The sequence below is a fragment of the Cervus canadensis genome, chromosome 9 (genome assembly GCF_019320065.1).
Source record: "Cervus canadensis isolate Bull #8, Minnesota chromosome 9, ASM1932006v1, whole genome shotgun sequence".
Taxonomy (NCBI): domain Eukaryota; kingdom Metazoa; phylum Chordata; class Mammalia; order Artiodactyla; family Cervidae; genus Cervus; species Cervus canadensis.
Genome location: NC_057394.1, coordinates 45,982,701 through 45,997,911, shown reverse-complemented (window position 1 = coordinate 45,997,911; position 15,211 = coordinate 45,982,701). Strand labels below are relative to the sequence as shown.

General features: G+C 37.2%; 1 protein-coding gene across 7 annotated transcripts in view; it reads right to left on the bottom strand.

Moving 5' to 3' along the window:
• Positions 1-15,211, bottom strand: part of PCDH9 (protocadherin 9) — a 1,108,845-nt gene that overhangs the window by 898,693 nt on the left and 194,941 nt on the right. The window lies entirely within an intron of this gene.

The following is a 15,211-nucleotide window of genomic DNA, read 5'->3' as shown; positions in this document are numbered from 1 at the left end:
AAAAAAATAGAAAATAAAGTATATTGGACATCAGATTCCAGTTATTTTGAACATGTATTTGTTGGAGGATGCAATTTCATGTGCTTTACAAGGTTATACTTTCTCCTTCATTTATAAAATGGATAATACCAACAACAACATGGACTTGAATCATTAAATGGCATTGCCATCTCAAGATACTCATGATACAGTGGGAGCTCATAGATACCTTCTCTCTATCTTGGTCAAAGGCTTACTTTCCACTCTTTAGATATCACTGTTTGCTTTCTAATGAATAAGTGTCTCTACCTTATTAAGCAAACAATTACTAACCCACGTTGGCTCCTAAGATGATCCTGGTCCTCTAGGAACTCACTGTGTAGTGGTGGAAATCATATTCAATATATCTCTATAGAACATGCATTTGAAAGTGTTGGAGTATAGGTAAAATATATTTGTTCTGTACCTAAACAACCAAAATGTCCCAATGTTTAAAAATGACTAATTGCATATAACAATCTGAATTTTTTTTGTTCTCTTGAAAAATTCTATTTCAGGCAACACTGAATTATATGATTACATGATAACAATTGAAGATCATCGGGGAGCAGCAGCTATACCTTTTTACATATGCCAGGTGTTTTTGGGTAAAAGTAGATGAACCCCCATATACCTATTTCTCTTTATATTACTTGTCTTCAAAACTGTGTTCCCAACCTTTGTAAAAGTCTTTAGTTTCCACAGAATCAAGGAAGGGTGATGCAGTGTCTACTTAAATTTGTATTCACTATGTGGTTATTGAATAAATGAGTAAGTGAATGACAGAAATCTAAAGGGAAGCACGGTAGTTTTTTAATTAACCGCTCTTAGATTCAAACCAATTTATTATCCATTGGCAACAGTCTAAGGGAAAAGCTGGGAGGATATGAAATTCTCAGCATGACAACACTTGGAAATAATCAAAATGTGCATCTTACAGGTCATAGGTCATCAGCACCATAGTTTGTCATCAAAAGCAAACTTTATTTACTCTAGACCTATTAGCCATGTATTTGCTGTGTCTGAAAGATTTTAGCACATTCCCAGCACTAAATTAAGCTTACTTTTGGTGCCCTTTCCTAAATAATTATAGGAAAAATAGACACAACAAAAAAATACAATGAGATAACATTACTTTTGTGGAAAGAGGGAGAAAAAGAAAATTGAGCATACCCAGAAATAATAAAGATGAACTTTGAATTCAGAAAGATTTGAGTCTAAATTCCTGGTTCTACCAATGACTAACAGTTCAGCCATGGCCAAATTACTAATTGTCTTGAACATTTTGTTTCTTTTCCTCTAAAGATGAAGTTGATACTTAGCTTTTACATTAGCCCTGAGCATAAATAGTATTGCCACCCCAAAAAGATCAATCATTATACCTAACAGATAACAAGCTCATGAATAAAATGTGTTTTTCCCCTTTCTCCCTTCTTACTTACAATTTCATGAAGTTTTTTTTTTTTTGACTCAGTATTATTCTCTAAAAATCTATAATTATGAACATGCAAATAAAACTCACCTAATTGATTTTATTTACATAGTTCCAATCTTTATCTGATTTAATTAGTAGCAGGTTTAATGGTAACTTTTAAAGTCATAAGGAAACATTTCTCAATCCTTATGTTTTACATTATACAATACCATATGTATCTTCTTTTTACATCAAAGCATTGTGAAATAATAACATATTAATGGAAAAGAGATTTTTTTTGTCTTCATAATTTTTATTCTTCTCATGTTTTATGTAAATATAATGTGTGTGTTCAATATTCACATATAACTGTGTGTCTGTGTGTCTGCATATACACACATACTCACATATGAGCAAATACATCATCAAAAAGAAATTTGGCATTTGAACAAGAGCCACACAACCAGTAAGTTAGCTTCCCTGATGGATATGATTGAATGTTCCTTATCTTACTATAGTGACCCCATGTTCTCCAGTGCCAAGTGTGCAAGCACCAGCAGTGAATTTAAACCCAATCTCATTTTAAGTTTCTGTTGTACTCAGCATGATCTTCATTTTTCACTGCATTGCTCTCATCAGGACCACAGTCCCATCTAGGACATTGCTACCGATAAGCCAGGAGCTATAATTGAACTTATAACTACATATACTTTCCTCCCACAGCAGAATTATTACTATAAATGAGAACAAACAGATTTTTATGCTTCGAAAAATATGGGTAATCTTCAATAGCAATAAGAGCTCGCCTATGATCCATGTCAAATATTAATGTGTTATTGGCTCACCTCGACTGAGTGACAACTGAACTTAACTGATCCACAAAGAGAAACAAACAATTGTATTAATAGTTTTCTATATATTAGCACACCTTTGAAAGAGCTTCTAGCTAGAAATGAATGTGTCACCTGATACACAATGCCCACATCCTGAAGTTAACTGGATACAGCTAACTGCAAATATGGGCTTCCCCGGTGGCTCAGATGGTAAAGAATCCGCTTGCAATGCAGGAGACCTGGGTCTGATGCCTGGGTTGCAGGAGATCCCCTGAAGCAGGGCATGGCAACCCACTCCAGTATTCTTGCCTGAAGAATCCCCATGGACAGGGAAGCCCGGCAGGCAACTGTCCATGGGGTCACAAAGAGTTAGACACGACACAGCAACTAAGACAGCACAGCGCCTCTTTCAAATATATGTCAGCTTGCAAATATTGGTTTTCAGATTTATTCTTTTTTAAAGGAAGCGTGGCTTTAAACAGTACTGAGTGAAAAGTGGCTAAGGGGCATTTTAGTAGATGACCACAGCAGAAGTGAGAGTATCCCATGAGCTTCTAACTGCATGCTGTTTTCTTCTTCCTCTCTGTACACAGCTCTCCGCTGGGAAGGACTGAGTTCTCCCAGGGTCGTTCTGGCACCCTGCACCAAAGGTTCAGGCTCAGCTCTGCCCTCTCCTCGTCTGTCTTTCTCGGTTGTTCTGAAATAGCAAATATGGTTGCACTATTGTCCAGGTGTAACTCTCTGCTACCTAGAAACTCTTCTGTTCATGTATGCAATAGATATTTGCTGCCTATTGTGTGCTGGCATCTTTCCTGAACAAAACAAAGTTCAGGACCTTATATTTCAATGGGGATAAAGAAAAAAATTGAAGAATAAAATTATACCATGCTGTCAAGTAATTGCAAGTATAATAAAGAAAAGTACAGTGGGTTGTGGAATGCAACATGTTGTGGATGGTGATTGTAGACAAAGCGGTCAGTCAAGGAGGGCCAGTGACATCTGAGAGGGACTGATTGACCTTAACAAGTATAGTCTTGGGGCTCCCTTGGGAAGAGGATCCAGGCTCATGAAATATCCATTCACGACAGTAATAAAGCTACAATATTTGCCTCATCAAACACAGTAACAGATAAAGCTTAACAGAAGAAACAATTTTGCATAAGAAATTTATTTCTATTGATAGTATTGCACTGATTTTTCTAATTATTTTCCGATTTTATAGAAATTGACTTTGAACTTATCAGTTTCTCAGAGGTCTTTACCGCTTTAAGGATGTATACAACACCAACATTTTGGGTTAATCTATGTATATTCTTAGGTATGTGCTTTTTAAATTCTGGGATGAGGGGCTGCTACTTTAATTATATGTTCAATAAGTATAAAAATTTCTGTTTTCAAAGAGGATAAATGGTATTCATTGAGTGCCAGCTTTGTAACAGGGGTTGGGGCTCACCTGGGTGTGAGTTCTAACTGTGCGACTCACTAACTATGTGCCTTAGGAACGCCATAGTCTGGATTTGCAATCCGAAAAATTCATATATTGAAATCCTAATCCCCAAAGGTGATGGTAGGAGGTAGGGTTTTCGGAGGTGATGAGATCATGACGATAGAACCCTCATGAAAGAGATTAGTGATCTTATAAAATAGACCCACAAAGCAGCTCAACCCCTTCCCCCCATGTGAAAATATAATGAGAAGTCTGTAACCTGGAAGAGGACAGTTACCTGACCATGCTGCACCCTGATCTTGGACTTCCAGACTCCAGAATTTTGAGCAACACATTTCTTCTGTTTCTAAGCCACCTAGTCTGTGATATATTTTTAATTTTTTTAATTGGCGGATATTGTTTTACAATAATCTGTTGGCCCTGGCCTCTGCCATATATCAACATGAATCAGCCATAGGTATACACATGGCCCTTCCCTCCTGAATCCCCTCCCATCTCCCACCCCATCCCACCCCTCTAGGTTGCAGCACTTTTTACAATACCTAGGACATGGAAGCAACCTAGATATTCATTGGCAGACGATGGATACAGAAATTATGGTACATATACACAACGGATTATTACTCAGCTATTAAAAAAAAGGACACATTCAAGTCAGTCCTAATGACATGGATGAACCTAGAGCCTATTACTCAAAGTGAAGTCTGGTATTTTATTATAGCCTCCTACAACCAGGGCAGGTTGCTCATGACACTTGACCTCCACTATTCTAGGTCCTAATGAGGGACAACCTTCCTCACCATTTTACTGGAAGGATTTTGGAAGGTCAGATACACAACGTGCCTGTGCCCTGCTTGGCAGCAAAGGAGACTAGAGATGCTGGGGGTTTCCCTTGCTTCATTCCATGCAGTTTTTACAATTGCTAAATGTATCCAAGAAGAAAAGAAGTCCTGAAAAGTTAGGTAACTTCCCCAAGCTCTCACAGCAGAAGTGGAGGGCTCAACTTCACATCTAGGACCTTTATATCCACAAACACCTATCTTGTTTCTTATTGCTGTTTCTTTCTTTTCTCCTGCTATGTCACTTCACAAATTGTAAATGCTTTCAATTCTTTTTTCTCACCTGTTTGTCATATTTAATCATTCTCTAAGACTTGGGTATAACTTTTGTTTTCTTTTGAAATGACTCTGTTAACAATCTTTCCATTTCCATTCTCACTACCAGCACCACATTCTGACAATTATCAACATATAATAGAAACATGATGACATTCAAATCAGCCTTTTTGACTTCTATTTCCTCCTTTCTCCCCAAATTAGTTTCTTTGAGTCACTTTGAGAGCAAAATTCACTGACTTAAAATCAAGTAGAGCATCAAAATAATATAGACCAAATTCCTTCCACCTCTGTATCATTCCCCAGACAGTGTGAACTGGATTTTCCTTCCACAATTCCTCAGAGATCAGAAAATAGGAACCTTTGGTGATATCTCCAAAGCTAGTCAAAGCTATGGTTTTTCCAGTAGTCCTGTATGGATGTGAGAGCAGGACCATAAAGAAGGCTGAGCACTGAAGAATTGATGCTTTTGAACTGAGGTGTTGGAGAAGATTCTTGAGAATCTCTTGGACTGCAAGGAGATCCAACAAGTCAGTCCTAAAGGAAATCAATCCTGAATATTCATTGGAGGGACTGATGCTGAAGCTGAACCTCCAATACTTTGGCCACCTGATGCAAAGAACGGATTCATTGGAAAAGACCCTAATCCTGGGAAAGATTGATGGCAGGAGGAGAAGGGGACAACAGAGTATGAGATGGTTGGATGGTATCACCGACTCGATGGACATGAGTTTGAGCAAGCTCTGGGAGTTGGTGATGGGCAGGGAAGCCTGGCATGCTGCAGTCCATGGGGTCACAATGAGTCTGATACAACCGAGCAACTGAACTGACTGTGATGTCTCCTCTATAAAGGTTTCCTTTAAAATCGTTTTAACTAAAAAGCTCCTGCATAAAATCTTTGAGGAGGAAGTAAGGACACCTTGTTTGGTAAATAAAATCTAGTTTGTCCCATTTTATTATTAGTATCAGTAATAATAATGTTATTATCATTATAGAACAAAGTGATGCTTGTCTTGAATAGCTGATAACTCTAATTACTTCCTGAAATTTAATCATTGTTTTTGTACTCATGTGAAGTTAGATTACATCAGGTAACATATGAAAAAAAGATTTGATGTATTGTTTAATGATAGCAAAAGTAGAATCAAACTGACCTTTCTCTCCTTATCTTTCCATTGTCTCCATGTCCCCAGGGTAAGGAATCCAGAGGTGTTGCCTGAGATCAAGTTCTGGACTTCCTTCAATCTCAGGGGTTATCAACAAATGTAAAAAGATTTTTTTTTTTGGTCATTTGACAGCCGCCACCAGAACCTTGCAGATCAGTCATGGAGACCTCAAAGGAATGGAAAAACTAATCCCTGTTGAACTGCAAAGTCTTTGAGAGAACGGAGGATGCATTAATCCCATCTCTATATATACAGCCAGCACAGGTATAAAGTAATTGCTATATTTGTATCCAAAGAAACTGGTTTGAAAACTGGCAAGTAACATATTTGAAATGACATCATGACTGATGAAGAAAAGATTGGTTAAAAATACATGCTACCTTTTTTTCAATTTACTTTTTTGTTATTTTTTGTCTTTTAGAAACTTTCTAATGAAACCATCTGAAAAGCAAATCATTTAACTTTCTCATTTCTCTTCATGTCGCTTCCCTCTAGACAAACTCCCAGGAAGAAATGCATTTTTTTTTTTAAACTGCATTATAGACGTGTTCTTAGTGGGTTTACAGATAAAGAGAAACAACCCCCCTACTGCCTTACATTTTCTAAATTTTCAGGTAATTATCTGAAACAGACCTTGTAAGTGCAGAATTTGCTTACATGAGTCTGTCTTTTGGGCAGAATCCAAAAGCAAAGGAACCAAATCAATTTCTGCCAACGAGTGCCTGAAAAGCTCCAGCTAAATGAACTGATGTAATCTCCGCACGGGATTCGCAGGCGGTAATGGTGGGGGAATTCTCATTACTCGGGATTCTGGAGGAGAAGGAGATGGAGTGAAGCAGCCCAGCAGCTCAGCTGGTGGAAGTCAAAGACTACTGATAAGACAGTGGCCAAAGGAGAGCTCCCTTGCTTCAGCTTGGGTGATGTGTCTTATTCTGTTTCCCCAGGCCCCGAGTGACAAGAATCCAAGGTACCACTATCAATCTTATTTGCCCCAAACAGATAGTGAAACACAGACAAGAAATTGGAGAGATTAGATAGATAGATTAAAAAGCCAGTAAAACACAACACACTAAAGCTTGTGACCTACACTCCAAATAACTCATCATATTGCAGGAAAAATTCCAGTGTTTATCAGAATGGGCACAAGCATGCTACATTCATCTGACAAAAGAAAAGCCTCCCTTGCATCTCCCAAGTATTGTGAGGGAGAAATCTGCAGAGGATGCAAGATTTCTTTCACAATGTTAACCATCTTAGATAAAGTAAAAGGCAAGCATTTCTCTCTCCATTTCAACGGTAAGACTGCATACTGCACCCTGAATATTGTTAGCTCACATTTGCAGAGGCAGATATATGTTGAAAAGGAAGAAAAAGATAATCAACAGAACTATGAACACTTGTGTTTTCCTGTAACAACATCTGGAGAGATGGTCTTAAAAAACATGCAATGTGTATACATATATATTTCATACAACAATCTGAGGAAATTATAAAATTTATTCTGAAACCAGAAGTCCCGGGAGTAAATTGTACTCTAAAACAGTTGTGGAGAAATTAGCCAACCATACTTCAGCTTCATGAAATTAATGATGTAGATTCAGGTTTGTTTCTTTTTTTTTTTCCCTCCTAAAGTGTTTAAGAACAATAAGATTTTCATTACTTTTCTCTTAGAAGGGATGAGAAGATATCTATAAAAATGTTCTAAAGTTTCCTAATCAAGATCAGAATTTGCTGTTAAATGGTAAGTAGTTTTAAAGAAGTAGAATAATGTTGGTATTAAATGCTATAACTACTGAAGACGATAAAATCATGATAGTCTAGTATGCTGCAGTAAATAGCCCTCAATTCTTAGTGGTTTAAAGCAAAACAAGGTTTATTCCTCACTCATATCATAGCCCATCCCAGGTCAGCTAGAGGCTCTGCTCTGTTTGAGATTTTAACTGATGGACTAACTGCTACCTGTAACATTGCTGGCTGCCATAATAGAGATAAAGGCAGAGTTCTGGACAATCTCCATAAGCAATTATATACTCCAGCCCAGCCGGGATAAACCTTACTTCCGCCCACAATTCATTGTGTACTATTCACAAGGGATGCTCTAAACACAAGTGAGTCAGGAAGCATAAATATCAGCAAGAGCGCCACCATTTCTTAAGTGCCAGTTCCAGGCTGTTTGTGGGAAGCCTTTACCTATGCTGGATAATTTTAATGCATACAATAAAGTGCTTGGGTAAATATTATTAAGGTTTTATCTAGTTTACTAAATGAACCTGGGATTCACAGAATTTAAGAAGTTTTTCAAAGCAAAAAATCCACTCCTGTCTTACAGTGGTCAACCTCCTTTCTTCTATATCACACTGTTAGTTAAGTAGCACATTAGGTCTCAAGTACTATTTAATTCTTGACTTTAAAAGCAACAGCAAAATATATGCTGCATGCACAGAGCCTTTCTGATTTGACTTTGTAATTTTATGTTACAAAATGTCTGTGAAGCAAATTAATAATATAGAGCTAAAAGATGGTTTTAATTATTTAAAGTAAAGAGAATAGCAGCCTTAACATAAAATAAAAGTGAATATCCTTTGTATTTATTAAGACTCAAAAATTTACTCCAAATAGTTTGTAGAGCTGCAGAGAATATAATGAATTGACATGATACACAGCATCAAGAGCCTATAGGAAAAATGGAGACAGAGCAAGAACATTTTGGCATAAATTATTCAATAGAAAGAGAAATATGCTGCTCCACCCTCTGAATTTCCTCTTTTGTCTTTCCTTTGCTTGGATAGTTCTCGTGGCCTTGGTGTTAACCTCAGAATTTAGTCCCATCTGGTCCCAACTATAAAGTGCTAGAGACCTCTGTTAAGCAGCATCTTCAAAATTGCCAAGTGTTCTAACTCCTTGATATTGAAAAACAGTAGACTGGAAAATTACAGGAGATTGGTTTCCATAGACCCTTGTTTACAACTGTAGCTGATAATTAGACAGTTCCAACTCACTCTGAGGCAAATGATTTCTCTGTAAACCTCCAGATCAAAAAAGCAAAACAAACTTCCAAATGAAAAAAATCTGTGCAGCAAATTTTAAATCCTATTTATTTTTTCTAAATTGCTGTGCTTTACAGAGGCAATCAGCCAGAGTACAAGTACAAAAACTTAAAATATTTTCTAGATTTAATATAAATATTATGAGCAGAAAAATTATTTAAATAGTAATAAAATAAAAAGGAATAACTATTTTTAAAAACCTGATAGTCAGTTAGTGCTTTTATCACACCAAATGCATTAAAATTTTTTGAAGTGAAGTCTTTTCATCATAATATACTAAATTAAATATCTGTTTCTTGTAGAATATGATTCTGCTAAACTAAATTAAAATCAAATCATGGGCAAAATCAATTTTACTTACAATAATCCCAGCCTACTGAGACTGTGGTCTAGTAATCATGATAAACGTCTCTCCTCCTCATATTTTTTCCCAGGTTTAGACTTTCCCAAAAGATATAATTTGTCAACCCTGCACATGTTGTTTATGTATTTCTTTAGAGTACTATGAAGGGAAACAAATGGCACATGTTTCAGCAATCCATTAGAAGAGTCAAAGGAAAAAAATATATGTTGTGTTTGTGTGTCTGTGTATTTGTATATAATCCCATGTGAAGAGACAGATACAGATTGATAGATAGATAGATATAAGTTGAAATGGAATCCAAATGAACTTGAGAGATTACTTGATTTAAGAGAGAATGATAAATATTTAAGCTGTCTTGGGGGAATTATGCTGACATTGGATCTTGGGATTACTTCTCACATAAAACTCAGAGGATTTGATATCTTGTCAGAAAACTGGACTGAAACATGCATACATGATGTTAATCATACCTTTGATTGTTCTTTTGTTGCAAGCCCACTGAATGGTGACAGATCAAATGAAAAGAAACACAAGCAAGTGTTCTCTCCACCCCACCCTCTATACCTAAGTTTTCTCAAAAGAGAACAAGAGTTTAGTGCATTTGAAACATAAAATGTTTTTTGTTTAATTTTTAAACAGTATGTGAAAACATGTAGTCACCTTTTGCTTAAAGATATAATTATTCTTTTACAAATTATATTCAGTTATCTAAGATTATATTCTCATTTCAGATATTGACTGAACTGCAACTCCAACATAACAGAGTTCAATAAAATTGATTTGGGAAGCTTCTTCATCATGTTGCATCCATGCCAGGAATTTGTGAGAGCTAAAATTTCCACTAAGTACCCCATACTAGTATGGTTTAGATGATTCCACTTTAATTTTTTTCTTTTTTTAGTTGTGAACTTCAAAAACTGATATAAGAGGTGTTCTCAATTAATGTGAGGGTTAAAGGTTGTTCCTTGCAGCATTTTGCAAATAGAAATGAAAAATTTTATGTTTAGCCTGTCAATTCAATGGAATGCTTGGCAGTCATTAAAAGTCATCATTATAAATTTCAGACCAGTCAGTTTTAACCCCAAGAGAGTATATTTCAACTTAAACCACATATACAAGTGATTTTTTTTTCATTTTTTTAAGTATGACTTATATAATGGGAATAAATACTTAGAAGTCTTAAGTGAAGCCTTTTATACAGAACAATCTTTATTTGCTGTACTATTTTCAGACTCTAGGGGTTCAGTATTTTCTTGCTGAAGGAATAACATATACGGTTAACATGAAATAAAACAAGTCACTTCTTAATCTTCCATATCAGCACACACCTAGTAAATGTTTTCTGTACATGACTAATTTCAGTCTGCCCAATTTTGCTGCAATTTGTTTGAGGTCATACATCATTTCCCTAATCAGACTGTAAAGATGTTCTTTGGTGAAGCTTGAATGTTGGATGTTCTTTGGTGAAGCTTGGGACATGGTACCCACAAAAGAAGACACCTTGGATATTGAATATTTAAGCTAAGGAGTTTGAAAAAAGCAGAAGCAGGACATTCACTTGGACCTTCCTCTACCCTTTTTCCTTGAAATAGGTCATAAGACCCTTCTGTGAGATATGCCCTCTCTACACCCAGAGGAAAGGAGCATCCTTATCTCTGAGCACAAAGGGACACTGAGAAGAATGAGACCAGCGGGTCCGGCTATATTTTTCCCAGTCTACTGCACTTACCTCATACTCCTGACCTATCACATTTTCCACAACTGCCTACTTGTCATCAAACCTAACATAAAAATTCTCAGGTCTGTTTCTTTGGGTCTTTCTTTCCTTACAAAGCCTCCTTTGTCACATGAGAGTTATATCAAATTTGTATGCTTTCTCCTGTTACTCTATCTTTATCTGTTTAATTTTTCAGATCCAGCCAGAGACCCTAAGATGGTGGAGAAAAGTTTTTCCTTTCCTATACTCTTTACTGTTATATTCAGAGTAGACATTACATGTCCATGTTAAAGGCATGGATCTATATTTTCAGTAGTATTATCTCCTATTAGTGCTGTTGAACTCTGTTCCTGAGAGTGATAAATGGCTAAGGCTTAGAAACAACCTAGGACTCTCACACCTGCAAAGATTATCATCTGCTTTTCTTCTTCTTTTTCCTTTCTTTTAGCCAAGAATTCCAGATAACAAGGCTCCTCTGTCCATGGGATTCTCCAGGCCAGAATACTGGAGTAGGTTGCCACTCCCTTCTTCAGGGGATCTTCCCGACCCATGGATAGAAGCCAGGCAGGTCTTCCACATTGCAGGCAGATTCTTTACTGTCTGAGCCACCAGGGAAGCCCTGGAAGCCACATATGTAATATCAGATATTTTATGAGTCATATTTTACAAGTGAAATGAAGTAAAACTGATTTTAATAATGTATTTATTTAACCAATGTATCCAAAATACCAAATTATCATCACTTCAACATGCAATCAGTATAAAATAACAAGATTTTTACAATGCGTGTGTGTGTTTACTGTTTTCAGAAATCTCTGTATTTTACCCTTCCAGTGCATCTCAACCTGACCAGACAAATTTCAATTGCTCAGATGCTATATGGGGCTCACAGCTAGCCAGTTGGGAGGCATAGCCTTTACTAACGTAAAAGATCATCTCATTTTCCAAGTATGCATCCCTGTAGTCATGCGATTTTTAACCATTTTTAAAAATAATTTAAAATAATAAAGGAAAGATCACCAGAGTTAAAAAAAAATAAAATAGCATTAAAACAAGTGTCTGAGTGTGTTAACTTCCCAGGCAAGGAATTGCCTGTCAGTGATGTGTGCTGTGTAGCTCCACTGATTCAGGGAAAGAAACCCAGGATTTTAAGTGCTGGACCCACTTAGTGGTACAAGAAACAGGGAGAGAGTTGGCTGGGGCTGGTGGTAGTTTCAAGCAAGTTATGCTAACTAAGGATAGAGAACCAGCTCCCTGGATTGAATTTCATTTGTTAAGTCATTGCACAATTTAAATGCAATAATCAGAAAAGTCTTCAGCTAGTTCCCATAAAGCTCTGGCATCTTTAGATCACTGAAAGTTCATAGTTCTTTACTAGTTTCTTTTGGTTAGAACCAGTTGTGGTAACAGAGCATCAGTTTTAATATCTCCTAGATGAATACTTTTATAAGCATCACACATTTATTTTACAATAGAATAATCCAAGGAAGCAGAGTAAACAAGCAAAATACCAAACAATGCTAATTATTTTCTAATTATATAGAACACTGTCACAAAAATAAAATGAATAAAACCTTTATCTTTAATAAACATTACTTCATTTAAATTTTCTTTAAAATATCCCTCAGCGGTCAGGTAAGAGATATGCTAAAATATGATTTTTATATAAGGTTTATTCTTTAAAAGCTTATTTTTCCCAAAAAACAGTTACCAACAGAATTTAGTTTTGTATGCCACAGGGAAGGGTGTTATGCTAAAAGCTGGATATACAAAAGTGCCCGAAATGAGGTCTCTACCGAGGTATAGGAGGAAAGAGAACTAATATTTATTGTGTTTAGAAAATTAGCAGTTACATATTTCTTACATTTAACGAAAATACCTTTAATCTTTGGATATTATTATCTCCACTTTACACAGGGGGAAATTGAAATTCAGAAAAATTAAATAGCCTGTCCCTGTTTTTACAAGTTTAAGCAGCAAAGTCAGCATTAGAGCAGGTGTGTTTGATTCCAAACCTCAAACTCATTTCTGAACAGCATGCTGCTTACAGTTCAGAATCATCTAGAAAAAATCATGAGTAGGAGAACTAAAAGAAAAATAAGCTTCTTTCAAATATTTACTGAAGTACTACATTTAATTCAACAGCTCTGCATGTAAAAACACAAAACGCAACTATTTTAAATTATCCCAACATACGAAAATATGAAGTAAGGACTAATCCTATCAGAATATGTTCATGTCTTTACTTTCCTGACATCGCCAAATAAGTGTACCCATAATAGTAAATCTTTGAGTTTAAAATTTTGATCCTATCTAATCAGAAAAGTCTCTAAACAAAGTTTGATTGCGCACTGTTAAAAAGAAGACAGCAGACCCAAAATGGAGTCGCTTATGTAAGCCCCACAGCACCAAACCAAGACTCACAGTGTCGGCTCTCCAAGAAACAGAATCTTAAACCAGTGAATCAGGAGTCACCCAGTCAGATCAGCACTAGTGAGATAATCATCCTGATAGATCCCTGTCATTCCCTAACTGAAAACACCTTGTGATAAGCAAGCCCCTCTTTTATCTACTACAACTTCCTTGTTCCTGACACAGAGGTCTGTGGAGCTTCTTGAGCTCACTGCTTTCTTGCTGCCTCTGGAGGTCTCTCTGGATCCTGACTCTGAAGATTTGCTTTATGAGTTTTCACACTTTATTTGAGCATTTCTTTTTTCAGACTTGTTCCGACTTCAGAATCAGTCTGGATCTGGGGTCAGACTGGGTCTGACTGAAACTGAACAGGATCCAGTGTGGAGCCTCAGGTGAGTAAAATGTTATTTTAAAGCTGAACAATCAGGTTAATTTTACCAAAGATAGTCTTGAATTACAGTGCCTTCAGAGGAGAATTTTTAACTACGTAAGCTTTTGCCCTTACCAAGTATCCTAGAGAGAAAGGGGTCTCAGCCAAGCATTTACCACAAAGGGTAGGAGGAAAATGACTTTTCCTCTTTTGCAGGTGGCCACAATGAGACCTACTCCTTCATCCAGCTCATTCAGAGCCTGCAGACACAGGATCCTGGGAAAAGTGGCAGACACCAGCAAAGGGAAAAATTCTTACCAGAGTCAGCTCTCCCAGATCTCTACTGTAGTGCCTGATTGAGAGACAGAGGTACAATTTCATGTTGTCCCTTCCTTTCCAAATTCAGATTGGCAGGCAAAAAAAAGTTGTAAGAATTCAATCTTTGAATTGGGACTTGTGAATTTGCTTTCAGGTACCCATTTCTTGTAGATCCTTTCCAACCCAGGGACAGCTAGTGCCTTCTTGTTCATCTTGTTATTGCGTCCTGAGAATTCATGTTGGATGGGCACCCCCCAAATATGGCTGTACAGAAATGTGGGCACACTTCATTTGCAGCTTGGGTCCTAATGTTGCTGCCAGCTCTGAGGGAACTGCTTTCTTGTTTATCTTTGGGAGTGACTCTGAAACTTGGGAGCAGAGTATCCTTTGCATCTTTTCTGGGGACTCCTTTTACTTCCAAGGTGTTGCTCATTATTGCTAGGAATATTTATTTCTCCCAACTAAAACCAGACTAGATATGTTAAAGGATTTTCATTTTAAATTAGCTCTGTGGTCAGAAGTTGACAAAATGGGCAGCTGATTTTCAGAGCCTGAAGGCCTCCTCCCCTAAATGAAAATGAAACCATTCAGTTCAGTTCAGTTCAGTTCAGTTCAGTCGCTCAGTCATGTCTGACTCTTTGCCACCCCATGAATTGCAGCACGCCAGACCTCCCTGTCCATCACAAACTCCTGGAGTTTACTCAAACTCATGCCCATCGAGTCGGTGATGCCATCCAGCCATCTCGTCCTCTGTCATCCCCTTCTCCTCCTACCCCCAAGCCCTCCCAGCATCAGGGTCTTTTCCAATGAGTCAACTCTTCGCATGAGGTGGCCAAAGTACTGGAGTTTCAGCTTCAGCAACAGTCCTTCCAATGAACACCCAGGACTGATCTCCTTTAGGATGGACTGGTTGGATCTCCTTGCAGTCCAAGGGACTTTCAAGAGTCTTCTCCAACACCACAGTTCAAAAGCACCAATTTTTCGGCACTC